The sequence below is a fragment of the Mus caroli genome, chromosome 13, assembly GCF_900094665.2.
Source record: "Mus caroli chromosome 13, CAROLI_EIJ_v1.1, whole genome shotgun sequence".
Classification (NCBI taxonomy): domain Eukaryota; kingdom Metazoa; phylum Chordata; class Mammalia; order Rodentia; family Muridae; genus Mus; species Mus caroli.
Window position 1 is genome coordinate 26,856,489 of NC_034582.1, and position 23,669 is coordinate 26,880,157.

The window sequence follows — 23,669 nt, forward strand, 5'->3', positions numbered from 1 at the left end:
ATGCCACAGTGCCAGGAATTAATATCAGCAGTTTCATTTGTTTCATTTAAACACATGAGCAATGTCTGTGTCATAGCAAGCCCAGTGCGTATATATCATGCAAGGCTTTGCTTCACGATAAAGCAAGTGAAACCCATTTTAAAAAGCCAGCTCGTCATGAAACAGGCCTAAACTAGTCCCCAGAAGGCAGGTGCAACTTACAGGCATTTTACTCAACACAGAGCCCATGGCATCAGAAGATTACAGCCAAGAAATATTCAGCACATTATTTTTTTCATGATTTCTTTTTTAAATCAAAGTGTACTGTGACGTTGATGGCTGTCTTGGTTGGAGTTACTATTGGTGTGAGGAGGCATCATGAACAAACCACCTTCGAAGGGAAAGGGTTTGCCTGGATTATGCTTCCACATCATAGTTCATCACCAAAGGAAGTCAGGACAGGAACTTAAGCCTACAGGATCCTGGAGGCTCTGACCTGCCGCTGCCATCAAGTAGGAAAGTTGAGGAGTTGGAGAAATGGCTCAAAGATAAAAAGCATCTGCTGGTCTTGCCAAGGACCCCAGTTTAGTCCTCATTGACTTACATTGCTTGACTCCAGCTTGGGGGAATCCAATGCCCTTTTCAGGCCTCCAAAGGTAATTGTGCCCACATATGCACACATGTGCACACACACACACAATTGAGAGAGAGAGAGAGAGAGAGAGAGAGAGAGAGAGAGAGAGAGAGAGAGAGAGAATAAAACACATCTTTAAAATGGACACAATTGAAAGTATGCTTATTCATGTGTGTGGGTGTGTGGGTGTGTGCGCGCGCACACGCGCGCGTGTGCAAAATTTTAGTACTTGGGGGAAGGGTCTAGAATTAAATAATGCATTCACCCATTCCCACTACTCAGCTGTCTCATTTGATCTAAAGGGGGAAGTCCTTGGTCTAAAAACCATTGTTGCTAACACTCCATGGGCGTGTCCTTTAAAGTGAAAACAAAGAAACAAACAAATAAAACAGAACAAGCCTCCTGAGTCCCCTGGACCTCCCACACCTGCCTAAGATGACAGTGAACTGAAGCAAAGAAAGATCCTAGAGGCTCTGTAAGGCTACAGTCATCATGTAGTGGGGCCATGGTGGGCTTTGCTACTGGGATTTATTCCAGCTTCTTGGGCTAGTTTCCAACAGCAGTAGCCATGCTTTGCTTTGGGTAAGATTGGTGATTGGGCTGCTGATGGTGTGGGTGTGTTCCTAAAGTGTGTATGTACTAACAGAGACCCAGAACACGTGGATACAGTTCACTGGAGTCAACTCATTAACCAGCCATGTAATAGCTTAGAAGTGGCTTCATTGTGATCTGAAACTTTCAGCCCTACTTCTTAAGACTACACTCCATGCTAGACCATACAAAGCCAAGAAAACCCAAACTGCCACAGAACTTCCCTGTATGTCCTCGTCCCACACTGTCACACAACACCACGGAAGAGTTATGTGAAATGCACTCTAACCAGTGTGGGCATAGAATTTGTTTTCCCTTAGGCATTTGAGTCTTCTCTGTAGAAATCCTCTGAGTACACAAAATTTTGGGGGCTGGGCTGGAGTGTGTAGCCTTGACTGACACGCCTTCCAGCACTGTGGCGCTTGTCTTCTGGTGATGTGTCCTGTAGAAGTGGGAGCCATTAAGATTTTTCACACTGCAATCTCCCAAACGATAGGCAGTGGCTGCAAAGGGGAGCAGCCTGGCCCTCGGGTACCAGTTTCTTTAAAAAGCATCTCTCTAGTACCTGCTGTCCCCGCCCTTTGTGGAGTACACAGTGAACAACCCCTCCATCCTCGGTCCTCAGGGAGTGTACTAAACTAACAAGGACTTGCTCATTTCAGTTTCTCCTGTAAACCCGCCAGCTCTAACCTTAGGTTACACAGATGATGTCATAGGTATATTTATTCAGAGTTTTGTGTTTCCTTATTATTTGAAATCTAATTTTTCTTTCAAAATGTTTATTTTGTGTGTGCATGTGCATGGGAGAGCATTCTTTTTATGTTTATTGATTCTTCGATAATTTTGATGCATTTTAATCATGTTCACTTTTCACCCTTACTCCTCCGAGATCCAGGCTTACTCTCCTCCCTCACCCCACCCCACCCCAATTTGTTTTTTTTGTTTTGTTTTGTTTTGTTTTGTTTTGTTTTGTTTTGTTTTGTTTTATAAATAATCCATGGACTCCAAATTTATGGTGTTCATATACTCCTTAATGTGGGACCATCCACTGGTGTGTTGCCTACCAGGACCACACCCAGAAAACTGACCCCACCCCAGCCCCAAGAAGCCATCGACTGTTCACAGCTCCTCAGGGGTCAGAGCTCATGAACCTCTTCCCACGCCATGCTGGAATGTTGACTGGCTTGATCTTGTGCAGGTCTTGTGCAGGCCAGCACAGCCGCTGTGAGTCCATGAGTGTAGTGGTTCTGTCGTGTCCAGATCATGATTCCGCTACACTCCTCCCTGACCTCTGGCTCTTGTAACTGCCCTCACTCCCCTTGCACAACCATCTCTGGGGCTTGGGGAAAGGGTGTGACATAGATGTCCCATCGGTGGCAGGACATTCCACAGACACTTTATCTCTGTATTCTCACCAGTTGTGAGTGTCCATGTTAATCACAAATGGGATCTGAGCCTTGACCAGAGGGTTATACATTACTCATTTGTGGCTGAGAAGTCCACAGCACTGCTTTTAAAACCTCAAACCCCACTCTCTGTGACTCCCTCCCTCCAACAAGGCCACACCTATTTCAACAAGGTCTCCTGTCCTGATCTTCTCAATAGTACCACCTTCTGTGAGCTTATGGGAGCCATTTTCATTCAGACCACCACAGCCTTGTTACAGTGGGTGATTCTAGCTCTTCTGTGTTTGAATAGTCTACCTCCACAATGATGGCTACACTGTTGTTGGGAAGCTGCAAGTCCAGAGTGTGTGATCCATGTGTTGGTAGGAAGCTTCTCTGCTGGAGGACAACAGCCCTTCTCTGGCTTGGTCACTGAGATGTCTGTCCTTTGCTATGATGTGGGATGCACAGATCTCAGTGCCTACCTCTCTCAGTAAGCTTCCATCCATAGCCCACATACAGAGGTCGACCAGAAGCCCCTCACTCCCTTATCCATCTTCACCTCTTGCAGCATCTTTTCCTTGCAATCCCAAATCTACACACAGAAGAACCCTTGTAGCCTTTTCCTCAGTGCTTAGCAGAGTTGGCATGGGAACGTGTTTGTTGTTATCTGCAGATTCCTAGAACCACAGAGCTTTCTTAGAAAACATTGTTTTGAAAGCCAGAGTGACAACTTTTTTGACCTTTGGCCTCTCTTTTCTCTGAAGTTTATTCAAGAGTGAACTCAGAGCCATTTCCCCATCTGAACTCATGAAGTGCTTCACCAGCATTGTAAAGTCAGAGACAAGATTCAGGTCAGCAGCCTCCCTAGTGGCTTGGTTGGGTCTCAGTGGGAGAGGATGCACTTAGTCTTGTTTTAACTTGATGTTCCAAGGTGGAGTGGTACCCAAGGAGGGGGCTTATCTTTCTCTGAGGAGAAGGGAGGAGATAATGGGGGGAGGGACTTGTAAGGCTGGGACTTGGAGGAGAGGAAAGAGGGGGACCCTAGGACTCACATCTGGTACATGGTATATGCTGGACTCAAAACTAGAAAGCTCAGCCTGGAGCCCATATCTTTATCTAAGAATTCCAACTGTGAGATTCATGTTCCTCCTCTGCTTGTTTTCTCTTCTACTCACTCCTGACCACGGCTCTACAGGCACCAATGACAACTCCCATCATCTCTCGCACACTCTGAGTTTTAACATAAATGAAAACACATGTAAACTTGCACTCCATCCTGCCCAGTGCTGACACACTTTTCTTTTCACTGATGACAACCCAAGCCTCTGTCATTGCTTTTGGTCGACTGCCAGAACATGAGAGTAAGACCACACACTTCAGTCACAGGACTTGGACAAATCAAGTTGGTGTTGACCTAGAAGTCTCTTCCCTAGAAGACACTAGGATGGCTATCCATCCTAGTGTCACTGTCATAGGTGTTGTGCAATCCTCTTGGCCAGAAAGGCCATCAACAGTCATACTCATCTGTAAGTCCTGCAATCAACTCAGCACTTCCCCTCATCAGAGGAACTTCCTTTTTAAAGACACAGAGGTTATTGTAGAGAACCACAACTGATTAAGGTACAGAGAATAAGAGACTGGTATACCCCGCCCCCAAGAGGGAAATCTATAGCACAACCCTGCACCCAAAGCTCAAAGGCAGAGTCAGTGTTCCTCATGAGTGAGCTCCCTCTTAGGTCGCTTATGCTCAAGTGGTTAGTCAGCCCTACACCCATGTGAGTAAAAACAACGCTGGCTAGATTCAGGTTATATACAGAGGCTATAATACATACTGTCTATAATTCTATAAAATCCTATAATGTATCATATAGTAATTATAGAAGAAGACGTGAATTTGAGAGGTAGATGGGGAGACTCAGGATGAGGAGGAAGGGATAGGTATGATAAAATTCATTGTACTCAACTATGAAATCTTAAAACAATAAAATAAAATAAGAAAAGAAGGGGGAAAGGATGCATTTGGGGAAGGCTGAGGCTATTGCTTGGCTAAGAGCATTTGCCTACCACATAGACAGACATGGGTTTGACATCTATTCCCACATAAACCAGGCATGGAGGCACATACCCCAGAATTCCAGCAACTAAGAGGTAGAAAGGAAGATCGGAAGCTCCAGGCCATTCTATTCCCCTACACAGTGAGATCAAGGCAAACCTGGGCTACATGAAGCTATCTCAAAAACTGAATTTTAAGCTCCTTCCAAGTTGAATCTTTTATATTCTTTTGTCTTGTGTCTGACATAATTGAACTATTTTCATGTTTACTGGAGATCAGGCTGTTTCTATTTGTAACCTATTGTTGCTGCTGCTACTGCTGCTGCTGTTCCTTCTCTGATATCAGAACCATCATTTCCAGAATTCCAGCATGGACTAAGGACTTGTGGCTCTCCAGGAATCCTTCTAGTTTATGAACCAAGATTAAGGCTTCTGAGGCACCCAGCACAGTGGACTGAGCAACAGGGGCCTCCCCAGTGTGAGGCAGCCAGTGTGGGGATATTGCAGTTGCTGAGGCTCCCAGTCCTATAGACTAAGTAACTGCTAGGTTCTGAGCCTTTCTGGTAGGAGATAATTATTGCTATTTCAACATGAGCTTATTTGTTAATTTACATATGTGTGTATGTATATGTGTATATATATGCATATACATGTGTTTATATCCACTTAAGTGTATATGTATTATATTTTATATGTGTGTGAATGCATGTGTGTGTATTTATTGTATTTTATTCCTCTAGAGAACCCTGACCAATGCAACGTTCTCATTGAACTCACATTATCATGTCATGAATGAGGTTGAGAGTGTTTTTCTTCATTAAGCTTTGGACACCATGAGTGAGTTTCACCAAAAAAAAAAAAAAAAAAAAAAAAAAAAAATGCAGGTACAGGACCTATTCTTCCAGCCTCTCATCTGCACGGAACGAATAAGTGGTCTTTTTTAATCACGAGAGAGAGAAAGAGAAAACCAAAAGCTTATTAGTGTTAGCTTTCCGTCAATATTTCAAAATGCCCGAGATAATTAACTTATAAAGATGAAAGGTTTGTCTTGGCTGACAGTGGTTCCTGTCCAGGATCATCTGGCTCCACTGATTTGGGCTTATGGGATAAGCCTATTACAGAGGGAGCAGGTGCCAGAGCAATGTCACTCACCTCACTAGCAAGAGGAGAGAGAGAAAGACAGTACAGTCCCAAAAGCCCCTCAAGAATGCTCCTTAGGCTTGACCCATAGACCCACATCCTAACTGCTACACCACTACCCAACCGCACTGACTTGGGGACAATACCATTAACACATGGGCTTGTGAGAGACAGCCACATCCAAACCACAGCATTTTTTTCTGTCCTATTTGCTGCTATGCAGATATTTTCTATTTCTTTAGTGCCTAGATAGCTCAAAAACTGCATTTTCTAAAAAGTGCTAAAATACCCAGCATCCCACAGATCATCTTAGAAACACACATTAGGCTGCCTCCCATACCTGTTCTACAGTGCCTGTGACACACATTAGACTGTCACCCACCCCTGTCCTGACACTCTGCCTATCCTCAGAGTTCTGAAGAGTCATTTGACTTCACTTCTCTGGTCTGTGTTAAATACCAGATTCAATATCTAGGCCCTCTCCCTTGCCCTGTTCCACAGATTCTAGTCTATTTTCTATTTGCAAGGGCCGACTGGAATCTGTAAAGCATTTGATCTAAGTGATATAGTCTGTGGAAGAGGCTATTGGGGAGCCTCAACAGCAATGACCTTGGCCAAGGCCACCTCAATTCTGCTCCATGGATAATCACGTGATACCTTCACCAGGTCTGGGTCTCTGCAGCTGCTGTGGTTAGTGAGTGACAAGCAGCTGACAGAGTCAAGAGATATTCTGAAAAGACTCCAGCCATGCTCACCTGTGAAGGTCATAGCTACTGCTTATGGGGAAAGAGCAAGAATGTAGGCGTCAGACTTTGGGGACCCACAGACACATCCCTGAGACTCACAAAGCCCACCCATGGGTTGCAATCAAAATCTCCAATGTGCCTGGAGCCTCTGGCAAATGCAGTCAGATCTGGATTTCACCAGCTTCCCCTTCTAGTGCTGTGAGTACTCTAAGTGGTATGACACTTCCTTATTTGTGTCTGGAATTTATTGTCCTTTAAGCTTATTGGGTAATAAGGTACAGTTGCCAGATTAAAAGAGAGGCTTAGTGCACGCCTGTAATTCTATTACAGCTGTATTTGATGCAAGTTATCCTGTGGCTGTTCTTGGAGGCACACTCGCAAGCCCACGTAGACCACCTCTGTTTCCACAGAATGCAGGGCTGGGTCCATTTAGTGTCTGAAGATGTAGCTCCTGCATGACTCACAGGCTGGCAGCAGGCTTCACTCTGTGTGAGATGGGGATAACATATTGGATAAGGGAAAACGGCAGCAAAGGGGAATTTTAGTAGACAACGTAGACACTGATACCGTCCACTAGCAAACACCACTGCAGCCAGCAAACCACAGCAAACACAGGACAGTATTCCTTCCTCCTGCATTCCCCATATCCACGGCTTGACAGAACTTGAAGAACTCACTGATCCCAGACAAGGAGGTTCCTTTCCTGAGACTTGATTCTACATCAAGTTGTAGCCTGAAACCCAACCAAAACATGCTCTGGGGGAGAACAGACTCAGGGATGTCCTTTGGGCTTTATCCCAAAGGCCTCAAGACATAAGCATCACCAAATCCCAGCCATTCAACATCCCCTACAACTGGGGACAGAAGCCAGGGATCTAAGCAGTCACTGAAACAGCTAGTTACACACTAAGCCTCTTCATTGTTCCATGGTTTCCTTGGAGACAGGGTCTTACTACATCGCCTGGCTGGTATTCACCTTACTCTGTGTCTCAAGTTCAAGGCCTTAAACCTGCGATCCTCCTGTTCTGGCCTTAGCTTCCGCAACTAGTCAGGGTCACAGGCCCATGACATCAGGCCTGTCACAGAGGTCACAATCCGGTTTCCAATACTCGAGTGCCCCCACCGGGTGCCCACCCTGCCCCTCTCCTTTCTGTATCCCAGCCACTCAGGATCAGCTTCTTTTCTGCATACGCCACGCTTCTCCCTGAGAGAACCTCTCAGTGCCTTCACAGGGTCTAACTGTGTGCGGATTAAGCTCTTCCTCTGGTACCAGTCACTCTCTCCCAAGACTCCTTCCTTAAGTAGGATTTCTCTTTGTAGCAAGCATTTCATTTGGTCTTTGGTGTTTGGGATTCCCTACCATACTGTGAGGTCTATGAGGGAAGATTTCAGCTGCCTTCTTCCTTCCACATGCCCTGCAGCTGCCACAGGGCAGAAAGGATGAAGCTGTGAGGACCACTCCGACCTGGGCCATGTCTTATTCATGTTTATCTCTATGGCCTACATAATGCAACTGTCAAAGAACTGCTTGCTGGGAGAATGGGGGATGAATCAACGAAGGATTAATTTAAAAAATGTTCACAAAATATAGCATTAAAATACAGAAGCATAGATGTAATCTTATCAGCACTGAAATTACATTCAGGATATTTCACACACAGAGAGAGAAAGAGAGAGAGACAGACAGAGACAGAAAGACAGAGAGACAGAGACAAATAGAGAGACAGAGACAGACAGAGATGACAGAGAGGCACACACACATACAGAGAGACAGAGACAGAGGGAGATATGACAGACAGACAGATAGAGGGGCACACACAGAGACAGAGAGACAGAAACAGAGAGAGATATGACAGATAGATAGACAGACAGACAGACAAGCACACACACACACACACACACACACACACACACACACACACACACAGTTTCTTAGAAATTCTACTGGGGGAAAAGCACAGTTTCAGCCTGATGAGTTGCCAAGTCTACAAAATCCATCTGGGACTACGCACTGGGCAGTGTGATTTCCCCAGAAGTGGGCTGCTTCAGTTGAGTGACTCATGACTCTAAGATCTCAGCAGTGCTCATGCTCATATGGACCTGTCTGGCAGAACCACTTCTAAACATCTGTATCTCTCTCTCTCTCTCTCTCTCTCTCTCTCTCTCTCTCTCTCTCTCACACACACACACACACACAGAGCTGTTTGGTTTATAGCTTAAGACAAATAGAGAAATGAACTGTTTCCCATTGTATCCTAAAGACTGATAGACTCCCTGTCCGGATTTCAGTTCAAAAGATTTCATGATGTGGCTCCTCTTTGTTGTTGTTGTTTTAATCCTCTTTGTTGTTGTTGTTTTAATTCTTTACTGCTTATAGCCATGGTAATATAGGAACTGCAAGCAAAACCCTCACGGTTCGGAGGTTAAGCTGAAAAATAGTAATGAGAAACACAAACACATACACACACACACACACACACCACCTACACACAGCAGCCCAAAGAATATACCCCATTCAACATAATCTTGTATGTGGTCATCATAAGTCTCATAACACCCAGATAAGTTCAGATACTTTGTGCACACATAAACCAACAAATTCCCACCTCCACACAGGCTTGGACATACCAACATACATGCACAACCCCACTCTACACTTAACTGTGCGTGCGCCTCACTCACCCTTCAGAGGGCTTTATTGAGGTTTTTACTTTGAAGCAAGCCCCACCCCTCTTCTCTACCCAGGCTCCATCAAGTTGGAGTCCAGTCCAACTTGAAGCTATTTACCCTGAGCTAAAGTTATTTTATTTTTGAACAAGAAGAATTCAAAAGTCATGTCAGTTCCTAGAACGAGTTCCAGGGAAAGTGAGTATACGGGTGAGCTTTGACCTGGGTCAGTGCCTCTTGGCTTCTCTCTGGGGCTACAGATGGAAGGCACTCTAGGCCTTAAGCAGGTCTGCTCTAACAGACATCCTGTAAGCCCCACCCCTATCCTGTCTTATTCATCAAATGGGAGGGTTGCCCTATAGGGTTCTCCTGTTACAGAGACCAGTCACTGACAGACCAGTGTGTCCGTATCAGTTATGTGTCTTACTGCTATGAGAAAGCACCTGGCAAAAGCAACTGGAAGGGTTTGTCTTGGCTCAGAGTTCAAGGGTACGGCCTTATCACTGCAGAAAGGTCACGGGAGCAGGAGCCTGAGAAGACTTGTTTCATTGTGTCTTCAGTCAGGTAGCAGAGAGAATGGAGAAATGAATGTTCCCTGCCCCTAGAGGCATTGCAGACGTGGCTGCTGTGTCACATGTGTGTCAGTAGGTGGCAGAGCAGAGAGAATCTGTCTAGGCTCACTGTAACTGAATGATTAGTACCCTGACATTCCCTGAAAACAGCTGAGTCTGAGATGACCAGCAGTCTAGCACATCAGGCCCAGGATCAGAAGCAAGCAAGAGGCTTGAAAAACTCCAGCTGAAACTACGGGCTCTGGCTGGGAGTGAGCCTAAGACAGATGACCCTCTCATGGTGAGCCTGAGACAACCACCAGACTGGCACTGTGGGGTTGGGAGTTGTAGCCAGAGAGGTAGCCTGAGATAAACACCAATCTGGCAGCACACAGGTCTTGGCATACTTGAGATGATCTCTGTCCAACACTATAACACTCAAGCAGGGCATAGCACTCCTGAGACCACTCCTGAGATGACCCCAGACACTCGGACCCTGCTACCACGAAGAGGAGCAAGTAAGTGGTAGAGAAATGGGAGAGAAAAAGAAACAGAAGGATGTGTGAACGATGAAGAGAGGCAGATCTGGAGACTCCGGGGTAGTGAGGAACTGCCTGTGGTGAGTAGCTGGTGATGCCAGCTGAGACCATGTGGGGGGGGGGGTTCCTCTGAGTCTAAGACCCTGCAGTAGCTGAGGTCTGTTACCACCAAAGGCAGGAGGACTTCCTTGGTCTGGGCTGACACTTGGGACAATGATAACTGAGGGCTGTGGAAACCTGGCCCCACCCCTTACCTGGGCATCTTGGAGAGCTGGCCCTCAGGGCTTCATAAGGAGAGCTGACTCTGCCCCTCACCAGCTGCAACATTAGGGCCCTGCACCCCTCACCAGCTGCAACATTAGGGCCCTGCACCTTACCTGGACAACTGTACTGGCTGATTTTATGTGTCAACTTGACACAAGCAGGAATTATCATAGAGAAAGGAGCTTCCCTTGAGAAAATGCCTCCATGAGATCCAGCTATAAGGCATTTTCTCAATTAGTGATGGGTGTGTGTGTGTGGCCCATTGTGGGTAGTGCCATCCCTGGTCTTGTAGACCTGGGTTCTATAAGAAAGCAGGCTGAACAAGCCAGAGGAAGCAATCCAGTAAGCAACACCCCTCCATGGATTCTACATCAGCTCCTGCCTTTCAAGTCCCTGCCCTGTATGAATTCCTGTCCTGACTGTTTTTGGTGATGACTAGCAATATGGAAGTGTAAGCTGATTAAACCCTTTCCTCCCCAACTTGCTTCTTGGTCATGATGTTTTGTGCAGGAATACAAACCCTGAGTAAGACAATAGCACAGTAGATCTGATCTGGGATGTGAGGGTTACAGGTAAGCCAGCCCTCAGCATGAGAATGGAAGAGCTTGCCCTGCCTCTTGTCTACTGGGTGGTGGCATTGGTGTGGGAGAGATCTCTTCACCTCCCTTTTGCCCTCACCTCTGGTGGTAGGCTGGAAAGCTGGTCCCAATGGGGTCCTAAGAGCAGGAAAGCTGTCCCTGCTCCTCACAAAGTGCAGCACTCAGGAGAGCAGGCCCTGCACCTCACCCAAGCAGCATAGTAGAGCTGACCCAGTGGCAGTGATGTGGGTGAGGCAGTGCAGAGGGTTTGAGCACTGGAGAGCTGGCCCTGCCTCTTGTCTGTCGTGTGGCAGTGTGAGGGAGGGAGAGATGCTCTCCCCAGCTCTTGCCCCTTGCCACCTATGGCAGGCAGGAGAGCTGGCCCTGGGATCATGAGAGCAGTAGAGCTGGCCTTGGCCCCTACTTGCTGTAGCACTTGGGAGAGTGGGTCCTGCTCCTCACCTGGGCAGCATAGTAGAGCTGGACCTGCATGCAGGGCTTGCAGGTGAGCTAGCTCTGGGGGCATGAGCACAGGAGAGGTGGCCATGCCTCTTGTCTGCTGGATGGTGGCACACTCTCACGCACTCCCTCCTACCTTGCCATGCAGGGAAGACTGGAGACGGGCCCCAGAGTCATAAGAGTGGGAGAACTGGCCATGTCTCTCACTGGCTTCAATACTCAGGAAAATAGGTCATGCACCTCACTGGGTAGAGCTGGCCCTGGTTGCGGGGGTGAGCTGGCCCCAAAGGCATGATGGTGGGAGCATTGGCAGACTGATCATCTTAGATACCTTTCAGGCCCAGGTCCAGGGTTTTGAATTGGCCCATCCCAACATCAACCCTATTGATGAACTGTTGGAGTGCATGAAGGGGCTATTCCTACAGATCCAAAACTACAGGATCTCCAGGACACAGGGCAACAACAGGGTAGCTGAGAGGAGTCCCAGTGAGGATTCAGTATTGATACAGTAGCAGAAGGTGGAGACCAAGGAGCCACTGCAATGAACCTTTGCCAGCAAAGAAGTGTGAACAAAAGATAACAACACTGTGGATACTGTAGAATACACTGTGACCCACTACAGTTTCCACACTGAGATTTTTTTTCTCTGTTCAGGTGGAGCCTCCCCTCCCCCAGCCTTAATGGTTCCACTGTTTACACCTGGATGGAGCTTGCCCCTCAATCATTCTGCCACGCCCACTGCTGGAGCCCCGCTGCTTTGCTGTTCCAAAGCCATCACCTGTTCACCTGCAACCTTACTCCAAGATTATTTGGCGGGAATCGGGTCCCTCCCCCTCCTTCATAACTGAGTGTCGGAAATAAAAAATTTAGCTTTGATCAGAATCTGCCTGTCTTAGCTGCACCATTTTCTCTCGTCGCCTAGCCCCTCTTCTCTTCCAGGTTTCCAAAATGCCTTTCCAGGCTAGAACCCAGGCTGTGATCTGCTGGCCGGACACAACATTCAGGTGAAGGTTGAAAGGGTGTGAGGGGCAGTAGATATGAGCGGGGATTGGGTTATGTAATGTGAAATTCACAAAGAACCAACCAAAACGTAAAAAAAATAAAATAAAATAAAATAAAATAAAATAAAATAAAATAAAATAAAAAGAAATGAATGTTCAAGTTTGGTTCACTCTTTCCTTTTTATCCAACCTAAGACCCTAGCCCATAGAATGGAGTCACTCAGAGTTAAGATGAGTCTTCACATTTTAATTAACCCAATCTAGACAACTCCTCACAGGCAGGTCCACCAGCTGAGTCTAGATAACTCCTCAGAGGCATGCCCAAAGCCTTGTTTCAGCTGATTGTATTCTGTCAAGTCAAAACAATCATTATCAACAATCACGAGCCCTCTCAGAATTTCCCAGAGTGTTATATTTTTCCTTTGTTATATTTTTCCTTTGTCTTTTAATTTATTTTTCTATACAATATATTTCGATAATATTCTTCCATGCCCAGCTCCTCCCCGATCCTTCCCACTTCCTTATTCACCCAACAATGTTCTCTCTGTATCTCAAAACAAAAATCAAAACCAACCAACCAACAAAAACAAAACACGCAGTAAGATTTAAACACACACACACACACACACCAAACCAAACGTCAAAATACACAAAACAAAACAAATGAACAAAAACAACAACAACAACAAAACAAACAAAATAAGCAACAAACAAAAGTATAGACACAGAGTCCACTTTGTGTTGGTCATCAGCTCCTGAGCATGGAATAGAGTGGTCCACAGGCCATCCATCCCTTGGGCATGCTTCATGGGAGAGACCCAAAGCATGGCTGTGCACGGGGAATTTCAGAGCAGGATCTCTGGTTCACAGTGCAAGCCACCTAGTGATCAGAGAGCTAAAGCTGCCACAGCTCAACACACCAGTGATTCTGCAAACTGGGGCGCAACTCCCAGAAGCCTCACTTTTACAAAGCACCTACCACCATAGCCACATATGTAGAGGCTCATCAGCCCTTTATAATCCACAGTCACTGCAATGTGATAGGCCTAAGGGACAGAGATACCAGGTCCCACAAAACATTACCGCAGAGGCCAAAAACCAGCCACCAGCATGTGAATACATTTTCAAGAGGTTTCCTTCTGTTCTCGAAGACCCTGCTTCTGCACCATGCATGGCTGGGTGCCACCATGCTATGAACAGATGTGTGTGTGGGGGGGGGGGGGCGTTTAAGGTGGCCATGGAAGTATGCATCCCCACAGACCTTCTACAAATGTTGTTTCAGATCATCTTTTCCTGAAGGTGCTTAGGGACACAGAGCTATGAGCCTCTAGCCTTTGTTCATTCTCTTGGTGGGAGGAGGAGGTCAGGAGAAGGGAGTGTGTAAAGAAGGTTGGAGTGGGAACCCCAGGTCCAAGGCCAATCAATGGATCTGACTCATTGAGCTGTGTCGGATCCAATTGTCTGCCATGAGCCACACACCTCTGTACGGTGTGTGTCACAAAAAACAGGAAGTCCAGTGGATTAAGTCAATGGGAGGAACTCCGCAGGTTTATTCTCACTTCATACAGCTTACTCCCTCAAAAGCAGTCTTCTGTCACCCACAGTGTCCATCACTCAGGTTGCCACCACTGTGAGATAACAAATTATAGAAATAAACAAGTCATGAGGCTTAAGACTTAACACAGTATAATCTTACTTTAATGGGTTTTGTTCATCTCTTCTGAGTTAGAAGTTAAATGATACTGTAGCCATGCAGGCACAGGGAATGTATATAGAATGCCAAGGGTTCAGTACTCCCTGGGAGTTTGGGTACCCACTAGAGCCTAAGGCCCTATCCCCCAAAGATGAAAGGGCAACTGTAACAGTCACAGACTGGAGTCTGTTGTGTGCTGTGTGCTGGGGTGCACTAGGCACTTCTTATGATAGTCTCTGTACTGGCTGGTTTTGTGTGTCAACTTGACACAGATTGGAGTTATCACAGAGAAAGGAGCTTCAGTTGGGGAAGTACCTCCATGAGATCCAGCTGTGGGGCATTTTCTCAGTTGGTGATCAAGGGGGAAAGGCCCCTTGTGGGTGATACTATTTCTGGGCTGGTAGTCTTGGGTTCTATAAGAAAGCAAACTGTGCAAGCCAGGAGAAGCAAGCCAGTAAGTAACATCCCTCTGCATCAGCTCCTGCTTCCTGACCTGCTTGAGTTCCAGTCCTGACATCCTTTGGTGATTAACAGCAATGTGGAAAGTGTAAGCTGAATAAACCCTTTCCTCCCCAATTTGCTTCTTGGTCATGATGTTTGTGCAGGAATAGAAACCCTGACTAAGACAGCCTCCATCAATCCCAGTCTCCGTCTCCCTAACCCACCCCTTCTCTCCCTCTTCCTCTTCTTTCAGGCTGCTGCCTCCTGACTCCTTCCTGCATGCCTGTGGCCTGCTCTGTACCTTTGAGTTTCCTATGTACTGACTCCTTTGTCATTTTGCTGAATTGTTTTTGTTTGTTTTGGTTTGGTTTTGCTTCCTTGTTTGTTTGTTTGTTTACTTTTTAAGTCTTTACTTTCAGGCACCATCTCAGGCCACTGTATCTAAAATTACCCCACCCCTTGCACAGTGGTCTCCATAGCTCACACAATTTATACCAGCCTGCTCATGCCAATTGGCAGGCACTGATGCTGCATCAGAAACTGTAGGTCATGTGGAGGTAATCTGGTGTGTATGGAAGATGGATCAGGCTCATGGAAACATCATACCCTTTGACATGAAGGGCCTGAGCACTTGGAGTTGGGTATACAGTGGCCTAGCACCAGATCACTGAGAATACCCAGAGCTGACTCTAGACTTCTTTCCCTCGTTTTTCTAGTCTCTAACCAGAGCAAAGGGTTTGTCTGTTTGCTCATCGCTACTCTCTACTACCTGGGAACAGGGCTGGTGCTCAGAAAGCTTTGGGTACCTGAGTACCATCAGTGACAGTTCAGTCCCTGTCTCTCTGGGTTGCCACTGCTGTTCCTGTGTGTCTAGTAAGCAAAGGACATGTCCAAACTTACATGGTGGCTCAGCAGATCTGGCTGTGGTAGCTGCCAGCAGACGCCATGCTGTCTTAACCTAGTTCTCTACACCCTCTAGTTCTAGAAGAGATGCTGATCAACCACTGTCCAGATGTGTACGTTCAGGAGGAGGTCGGAGCAAGGAAGGAACTTTGGCTCACCCAGTATGGACCATCCTCTTAACTCAGCAAGGAGGGTTGCAGTGTTAAGCATGGCTGCTTAGTATGCTAATGGCAGTATATTCTGCATATTAACTTTTGGACAATGTGTAGTTACCCAGACTTATCAATTTGTCACAACCACAATCTTTCAAGGGATTTGGTACAGAGATTCCTTTCTATTTTGTGGGCATTGGGCCACATAATCCTTGGCATCATGAGGACAGACTTCCAGTTTTTACCCAGACAATTCTAGGGGCTGTTTTTCAGAAGACATGAGCTCCCTGTTAGAGACAACCTGGACCTCACCACTGTCCTAGGGCCCTGGGGCCCAACAGCATGCTTTGCCTCTGACATTTCCTTTTGGTTCTGTGGGTTCTTTCAGGCCCAAGTAGCTACACCATTTACATTGCACCCTGAACATGGCTGCACAAAGCAGTCATGGTTCTTCAAACCCTGCACCAACCAGAGGGCTCAGCTTGCAGAGTGGGGCCTCAGCCAAGCTTCCCATATCCATGCTCCATGTTCTCACTTCTTCTCTGTCCTTCTCCTTCACTTCATACTAGTCTTTTCTGCTGGATTCAAACCTGCATCAGGTATAGAATAGCTTGACCCAGATTACTGATCTATTTCCTCCGCCACAGGAATCCTCACTCTTGCTGTATGCCATTCATAGTGTTTCTGCTTCTCTGACTGAAGCCAAGATGGTATGCCCCCAAATCCTTGTAGGGTTTAGCTCTCACCTTCTGGAGCATTCGATGAGGCAATGACCCTTGGCATCCTTGGCACTTCCTGATAATCTGGTGTTAGGAATATGCTATTGTCAGTGAAGTGGACTAGTGGGGCATACAGTGGACATCTAGATGTTTCAGGCCTTTTTGAGCTGGGTCATGGCCACACTAAGGGAATTAGCATAACTATGAATGAGACTGCTGTTTGCTGCATGTAAATGTAGCATTGTCCAGAACATTGACTACATGCAATAAGCCGGAGGCCATGGGCTTTGGCCAAGATGTAGGAATTCAGTTGCAGTTATTACTTAATTGAGTCTGAAGTGGTCTCCCAACGTCTGCCAAGATTTAGCTCATTTGTGAGTGCCAAACTGTGAATTAAGTGTGGCCGATGATGGCAATCACCACCTTGCACAATTCCTGGGGCACTAATCTAAACCTTCAGGGAGGCGATGTTATATAGTGGTTCCTTTCCTAGTGGCCATTCCAGAAACTCTCAGGTGAGTTTCCATTGCATCTTAGACCAGAAGCAGAGGGAAAAAGTGCAAGGTTACCTGAACAAGCATTGCTACCACTTTTTATACACTTGAAACAAGTGTGTAATAATTACTATGCTCTCCGGACCCTGTCATCCCACTGGGAGTCAGACCAGACCTGGGCCAAGATTTTATTTCCTTCCTTTCCCATAGGGTTCCACTCTAACACAAAAGTTGTGATGACTTTTCTAGTACGGCCTTACCTTCATCACCTCAAGACCTGGGCCCAACGCTCCCCAAACGTGAGCAGGATTTGCTTTTCTGCTGAGGTGGTTCTTCAGTAAATGGCCATAAATTCACTTCGGGAAGGTAGATGAAGTTTCCTAGTAAGGGTGATGCTTTCCCTCTGGGATGTTCCTTTCTTCTATGATGCATGAAGTTTCACACAGGGAGCTCTGCAGCACATTGCAACCATGGTTTCCAGCGATATGGATGAAAGCCAGCTGTCTTCCACCATCTTGAAGTCCAGTCTGGCACTTCCACTGAGTCAGTGCAGGCCATTACCCTGTGCAGCTTCCATCAGTTGTGGTAATTGACTGGTCCTTTCCCATTAGCAGCTCGAGCTACTGTGCACCTCATTCCCAGTTATTTGTCTAGTTACCCTGAAGGGAGGTAGAGGCAGATCCCGAGAAAAGCATATACCCTACTAGACTTTCACTGGTCATTTCTGAAGGCCTAGAGAATCAAGAAAAATCTAAAATTTCAAGGGTTATACATTAATGAACATAGGTGAAAAGTCAGTAGTTTGCCTTTTTCTACCTATGGGTCTTGGTTGACTCTTCCTTTATATTCTTACCATTTTGTTGACTATCACTAAGTTTACATATCATAGCATGAAATTCACTTATTTCATCTCTACCTTACACACATAACCTAATGTGAATCCCATACAATACTTTTAATGTACCTACATGATCTATCACATGAAGTCAGGAGTATAACTTTCCATGTGCGATGTTATGTCTAGATCAAAGAGTTTCAAAGTGAAGATAATTAGATTTTAGACTTTCAGATAAAAGATGCTCCACCCACAGGACAATGGGGTCAGTCTTACCTCTAATCACAGCACAAGGGAGTCCCTGTTTTCTATGTTCCCTAAGAGGAAAAACAGTCATAGTATTTCCAACATAGCCAGAGAACTACCTTGCCTTTGTACACTCAGTCTCTGAGGTAAGTTGTACCATAAACAGAATGGTTTACACTCCAGTGGGCCATGGAAAATATATCTATAATTTTTAATACTATTCAATTAACTAAAGTTATCCTAATTTTTTACATACAATTGTTCAAGCCACACTATTACTTAATATTTAATTGAAGGCATCTTGAAGATCAGTCTTGAAGCTTACACTTTTCTCCAGCACAGCTGTGTTGCTTATGACTTCAGCCAATCTTTTTCTCTTTACACCACTAAACTGGCACCTTGAAGGATCATAAAACAAAAATTACTAAATATTTATTTTAGATGTCTGTCCCCATGTATGGATAATACTGATGTAAGTGCTTATTTTAGATATCAGTTGTCATCAACAGTGCCTGCGAAGTTTCTAATTGACACCTACTTCTTAAAGTCATCTTCAGAAGTAAAAATAGCATCTCCTCACTTAAGTTGGGTTGTGACATTTTCCTTTTAATCCTGATGTTAGCCTCCATTAATTATAGTATATTAACATACTTTTCATGTATGTTGATTTGATATAAAATGAATAAATTCTCTCTTCCAAAATGCTACATTGTTAGTAAGTGAATACCATGCTGTGCATAGCTAGGTAATATGAAAGAACATAAATAAGTTAAAAAATAATAGATAAATAGACACTGTCTTAGTTAAGGTTACTATTGCCCTGATAAAACAGCATGACCAAAGCAACTTGGGAAGATAGGATTTATCTGTCTTATTCGTTTATGTCACTGCTCATCATTGAAGGCAGTCAGAATAAGAACTCAAATATGGCCAGAACCTGGAGGCAGGAGCTGATGAGAAGGTCATGGAGGAGTGATGCCCAGATGTTTGCCCCATGGCTTGCTTAGCCTGCTTTCTTACTGAAGCCAGAGTCTTCAGCCCTAGGGACTCCTACAGCCCTCCTACAGCAATCACTAATTAGAAAAATACCCCACAGGCTTGCCTACAGCCTGATCTTATGGAGGCATTTTCTCAAGTAAGCCTCCCTCCTCTCAGATGACTCTACCTTGTCCCAAGCTGACCTAAAACTACCCAGGACAGACACAGCAGCAATGCCCACCCCTCCCCCACATGCCAGCATTTGAATAGCTGGCCAAACTGAAAACTGGAAAACAACAACAACTGGCATTAAAGTGCATCTCAATTACACTAAAACTTGATGGTAGTAAAAAAAAGCTCATCAAAGCTCTGCCCCAAGGCTTGGCACAGTAAACGAGAAGGGAGGAGTGATAGAGAACAAACCCAAGAAGAGCTTGCAGGCCTATGAGTCTTAGGAGTGCAGAGGAGAACTTTGGGGCTGGAGTCAGTGCAGGGGACACCAGCAGAAGCGGGGTTTGTTATTTGTTTTTTGTTGTTGTTGTTGTTTGGTTTGGAGATTTGGGGGCTTTGGGTTTGGTTTGGTTTTGAGTTTTGATTTTAGTTTTTGAGTTTTGGCTTTCCTTTTCTTCTTTTCTCATTTGAAAAGGATGCCTCAACTTCCTGGGGCCAGTTACAGTAAAGTAACAACCCAATCTCAGCTGAGCACTTGAGATTCTCATGTCAAAGCCACACAACACGCTTCTCTCTGCTCAGAAACCCTCTCTAATGGATGCAACTTAACAGCAGTTGCTAAGAGCAATGCCAGCCGGCTGTTTTGCAGCAGGAAACACGCTGAGACTTGCAGTCTGAGTGCCGTTGGCTACTTTATATAGAAGCCACCAAGCCACGGAGTGTTTCAGAGGCAGAAGAATTTATCCCCCACACTAGTGATCAAGTAAGAGATCAAGTAAACATTCACAACACTCATCCTTTTATCTTCTTTCCCTCCCTTTTCTGATGACAACTTCTTTAGAAATTAATCAAAGTAGCCAGTATTTAACTGCACATAGAATTGCTCATACTTGTGGGGTATTGTGGGGCCGTGAAAGGCAGCCTGTTTTGGTTGAATGAGGCTTGCTCTGGTAACCCAGTAGAGACCCAGTAGAAAACTCTACAAGGGATGGAACAGTGAGCCACATTCCCAGAGACAGGTGCCTGACACCACAGAGCCCCCGACTCCATAATTCTGTGGCTAGTCACATAGATAAAGCCCCAAGCTTCTGGCATTCTGGCTAGACTCCACCCCTACAGTTACCTGACTATAGTCAGGTATGCTCCTACCCACAGTTACCTGACAACAGCAAGGTAGCCCAGCCCACTATAAAAGGGGCTGCTTGGCCCCTCCTCTTTCCCTTTAAGTTCTCACCTTTCTTACTCTCTTCTCTAGCCCTCCTCTCTTTCCCCATTCCCCCCCTCTCTCCACGTGGCCATGGCCAGCCTCTCTCTCTCTCTCTCTTTCTACCTTCTCTCTTTCTCCCTGCCTTTCTATAGTGAAGCTCTAAAAACCATAGATTCTGCTCATCAATACCCGCCATGCTTGAATGATAGGATAGGCTTCCCCCTAAAGAGCCATATCTAACCTCCTGCCGGAAGGCCTGCCGGAAGGCCTTCCTGCACTCCAGCCACGGACCAGACCAAGGACTCTCACTCTCATGGGAATCACCCAGCACCCCTTCTCTCCCTGCCCTGTTCTCCCTTCAGCCCCGGGACTGACCAAGCCACCCCCGGGACCCCCGTTTTTTTCTCAGCTCTTCCACAGTGGCCAGCGGTGTCTGGGATGCCCGAGACTGAGAACCTGTTATCTCTAACCTAGGACTGCTCCTTGTCCATCCCCTGAGGGCTGGGTCCGTAGCTTCCCACAGCCAGACACCCACCAGGGGCTACATAGAAAGCATGCGGCAGTCCTCTGCATCTGCTCACCCAGAGCACCAGAACTCTAAAGGGATTCTGCCACTCCCTTTATTCCCCCACACCCACTGCCCAGCAGGGTATTATGTCATATTTTGGAATATACGTACAGTGTATGTCTGAATCCTCAATCATTGGTTATGTCATGTATAGTAGAAACACACCGCTGGCCACTGTGGAAGAGCTAAGAACAAAATGGCGATCCTGGGGGCGGCTCAGTCAGTCCCGGGGCTGAAGGGAGGAGAGGGCAGGAAGAGAAGGGGTGCTGGGTGGTTCCCACGAGGATGAGAGTGCCTTGTGTTGTCTTCTTGTTCTATAGGACACAGGAACATAAATTTCCTCCTTTGTGAAAACAGTGACCAGTGATCAGCTTTTCCCCACCTCTGAGGATTTCCTAAGGACTTTGGGGTGCAGAGCTTATGGAGGCAAGGGTACCCAGAGCACAGGGGTGGTGGGCAGGGTTCAGCACTAAGGTTTCCTGTGTGTGGCTTTATCATATCACAGTAATTCTTCAGTAAGCTGAAGAGAAAGAGAGAAAGCCAAGAAACCATTTCAACACTCCCTTGTGTCTTATTTTTACTTCATAAATGGTGAAAGTTGGCAAAGAACATTCTAGAAAAGGAAGCAGAACACAACAATGGAAGGGAGACAGGGGAGAGCATGAAGTGTGTGAGGAATACCTTAACATCTCGAAGAGAGAAGATGGCTCAAACTCTCATCTCTTTTGGAGCTGATTACTCAAAGAGAAAGGCAAGCTCAGTATGGATTCCTTCCTGGAAATCTACCCGACACAGGAGGTGCCATATATGGTTACTATGGTAACCACTGTAGTGAGGCACTGGCATGTGGCTGGACCTGTACTGTGTCTTCCACATCCTTCTTGGTTTCTCCAGAGGCTGGAGGCAGCACTTTGTGAGCATCGTTGAGACACAAGATCTTTAAGCTCTGACCTCAGGCCTGGTATGCCTGTCCTGGTATGCCTGGACTCCAGAGCTCTGAAGAGTGAGCACTGTGACTCCCACTAAGCTACATTTTAAGCTTATATGTGTGAAAATGAGGGGTATTGTAGAGGCTTCTTTTTTAGGACTTCACAGAAGAGCCTTTGAAAATTCTGGACTGGCAAGGGGTGTCATTATCCTAGGAACAGAAGTCAGTCTCCACTCTCTCTTCTGTCTGCCTCCCCCTTTCTCCTGCTTCACTGATAAACAAATAGCCCTGTACCTGCTGGACACTCATCTGATGCTGTAAATCTGTTTTGCTGAGATGGTGCTTGTGATGGTTTGAATAAGAATGGCCCCTATAGATTCATGTATTTGAATGCTTAGGGCGTAGCACTACTTGTTGGAGTAGCTGTGGCCTTATTGAAGGAAGTGTGTCACTAAGGCTTTGAAACCTCAAAGCCCAAGCCAGGCCTAGTGACTCTTTTTTCCTGCTGCCTGCACATCCAGATGTGGAACTCTCAGCTACCTCTCCAGCACTGTCTGTCTGTGTGATGCTATGCATCCTGACATGTCAACAATGGACTAAACCTCCAATACTGAACCCCAGCCCCAACTAAATGCATTCTTTCCTAAGAGTTGCCTTGGTCATGGTATTCTTCACAGCAATAGGACACTGACTAAGACAGCATCCTTTGTTAGATGAGGTACAGAGTCACAAAACTACAGCAGTGGTGGTGCACAGCTATGAATTAGGGCATATTCACACTACATATTCTGCCATGAGCTCTCACCATGACACTCATTTTTCATGGATTGCTTCTGAAAGCCACTCACAAAGGTACCAGGTGATCACTCCGTTAGCCCCATTTACAAGTCCTGAAGGTAAAGCCCAGAGCCAGTTTCCTCAAGTAACATTCTGGGGACATGTCTGTCTGATTCTGGCGCTGTGATGGCTAATTTTTATGTCAACTTTAGAGTCATGTGAGGAGAGGAAATTTTAACTGAGATGATGCCTCCATATGACTGGCCTGTTGGAAAGTCTGTAGGGCATTTTCTTGTTTGATGACTAAGATGGCAGGGCCCAACCTACTGTGGCTGGTGCCACCTCTAGGCATATTTGTCTTGGGTGGTATAAGAAAGACAGGCCATGGAGAGCAAATGGGTAAGCCTTATCTTTCCACAGCCTCTGCACCAGCTCCTGCCCTTAGGTTCCTGTCCTGAGTTCATGACTGAACATCCTTGGGTGATAGACTGGGATGTAGAAGAAGTGAAATTAACCCTTTACTCCCCAAGTTGCTTGTGGACATGGTGCTTTATCACAGCAATAGAAGCCCTAACTAAGACAGAAGCCAAGCTTTGAACATACCACAACTGATTCTGCCACACACGCATATCCTGGCTAGAAAACTTACCAGCTGTACAAGGAGGACTAAAACAAGCAGACAAGTCACCCAGGAGACTCATGGGGACTGAATAGCTGACACAATGGCAACCACTGTGGTTTCACTTACCCTTTGACTTATTCTGCAATTAAACACCAAGGGCATTCTGCACACCAATGTCTCGACAGATGTGAACAAGCCAGACCCACTTCCTGCCTCATACTGAAGTACAAGGGAAAGTGAAATTTTTATTAATTGAGCAGTCTAGGTTGGTGTCTTCATCTTTAGCTTCTGCCCCTTCCCCTCTTCCCTAGCCCATCTCCACTTTCTTTTTGTGGTTTGAGGGTTT

General features: G+C 46.0%; 1 long non-coding RNA gene and 1 pseudogene across 2 annotated transcripts in view; one reads left to right on the forward strand and one right to left on the reverse strand.

The window, feature by feature from the left end:
• The first annotated feature begins 9,791 nt into the window (after positions 1-9,791).
• On the forward strand, positions 9,792-9,907 carry LOC115029149 (annotated as a pseudogene).
• Positions 9,908-12,981: 3,074 nt separating this feature from the next.
• The window catches only part of LOC110307542, a 45,782-nt gene continuing 35,094 nt past the window's right edge, over positions 12,982-23,669 (reverse strand). The window contains exons 5-7 of one of the 2 annotated variants that reach the window (XR_002379413.1): positions 23,450-23,542; positions 18,398-18,470; positions 12,982-14,217 (exon numbers count right to left, since the gene is read on the reverse strand). This is a non-coding gene — a long non-coding RNA (uncharacterized LOC110307542). Of the gene's footprint in view, positions 14,218-18,264; positions 18,471-23,449; positions 23,543-23,669 lie in introns of those variants that run through there. The other variant, XR_002379412.1, reaches the window with a different exon arrangement.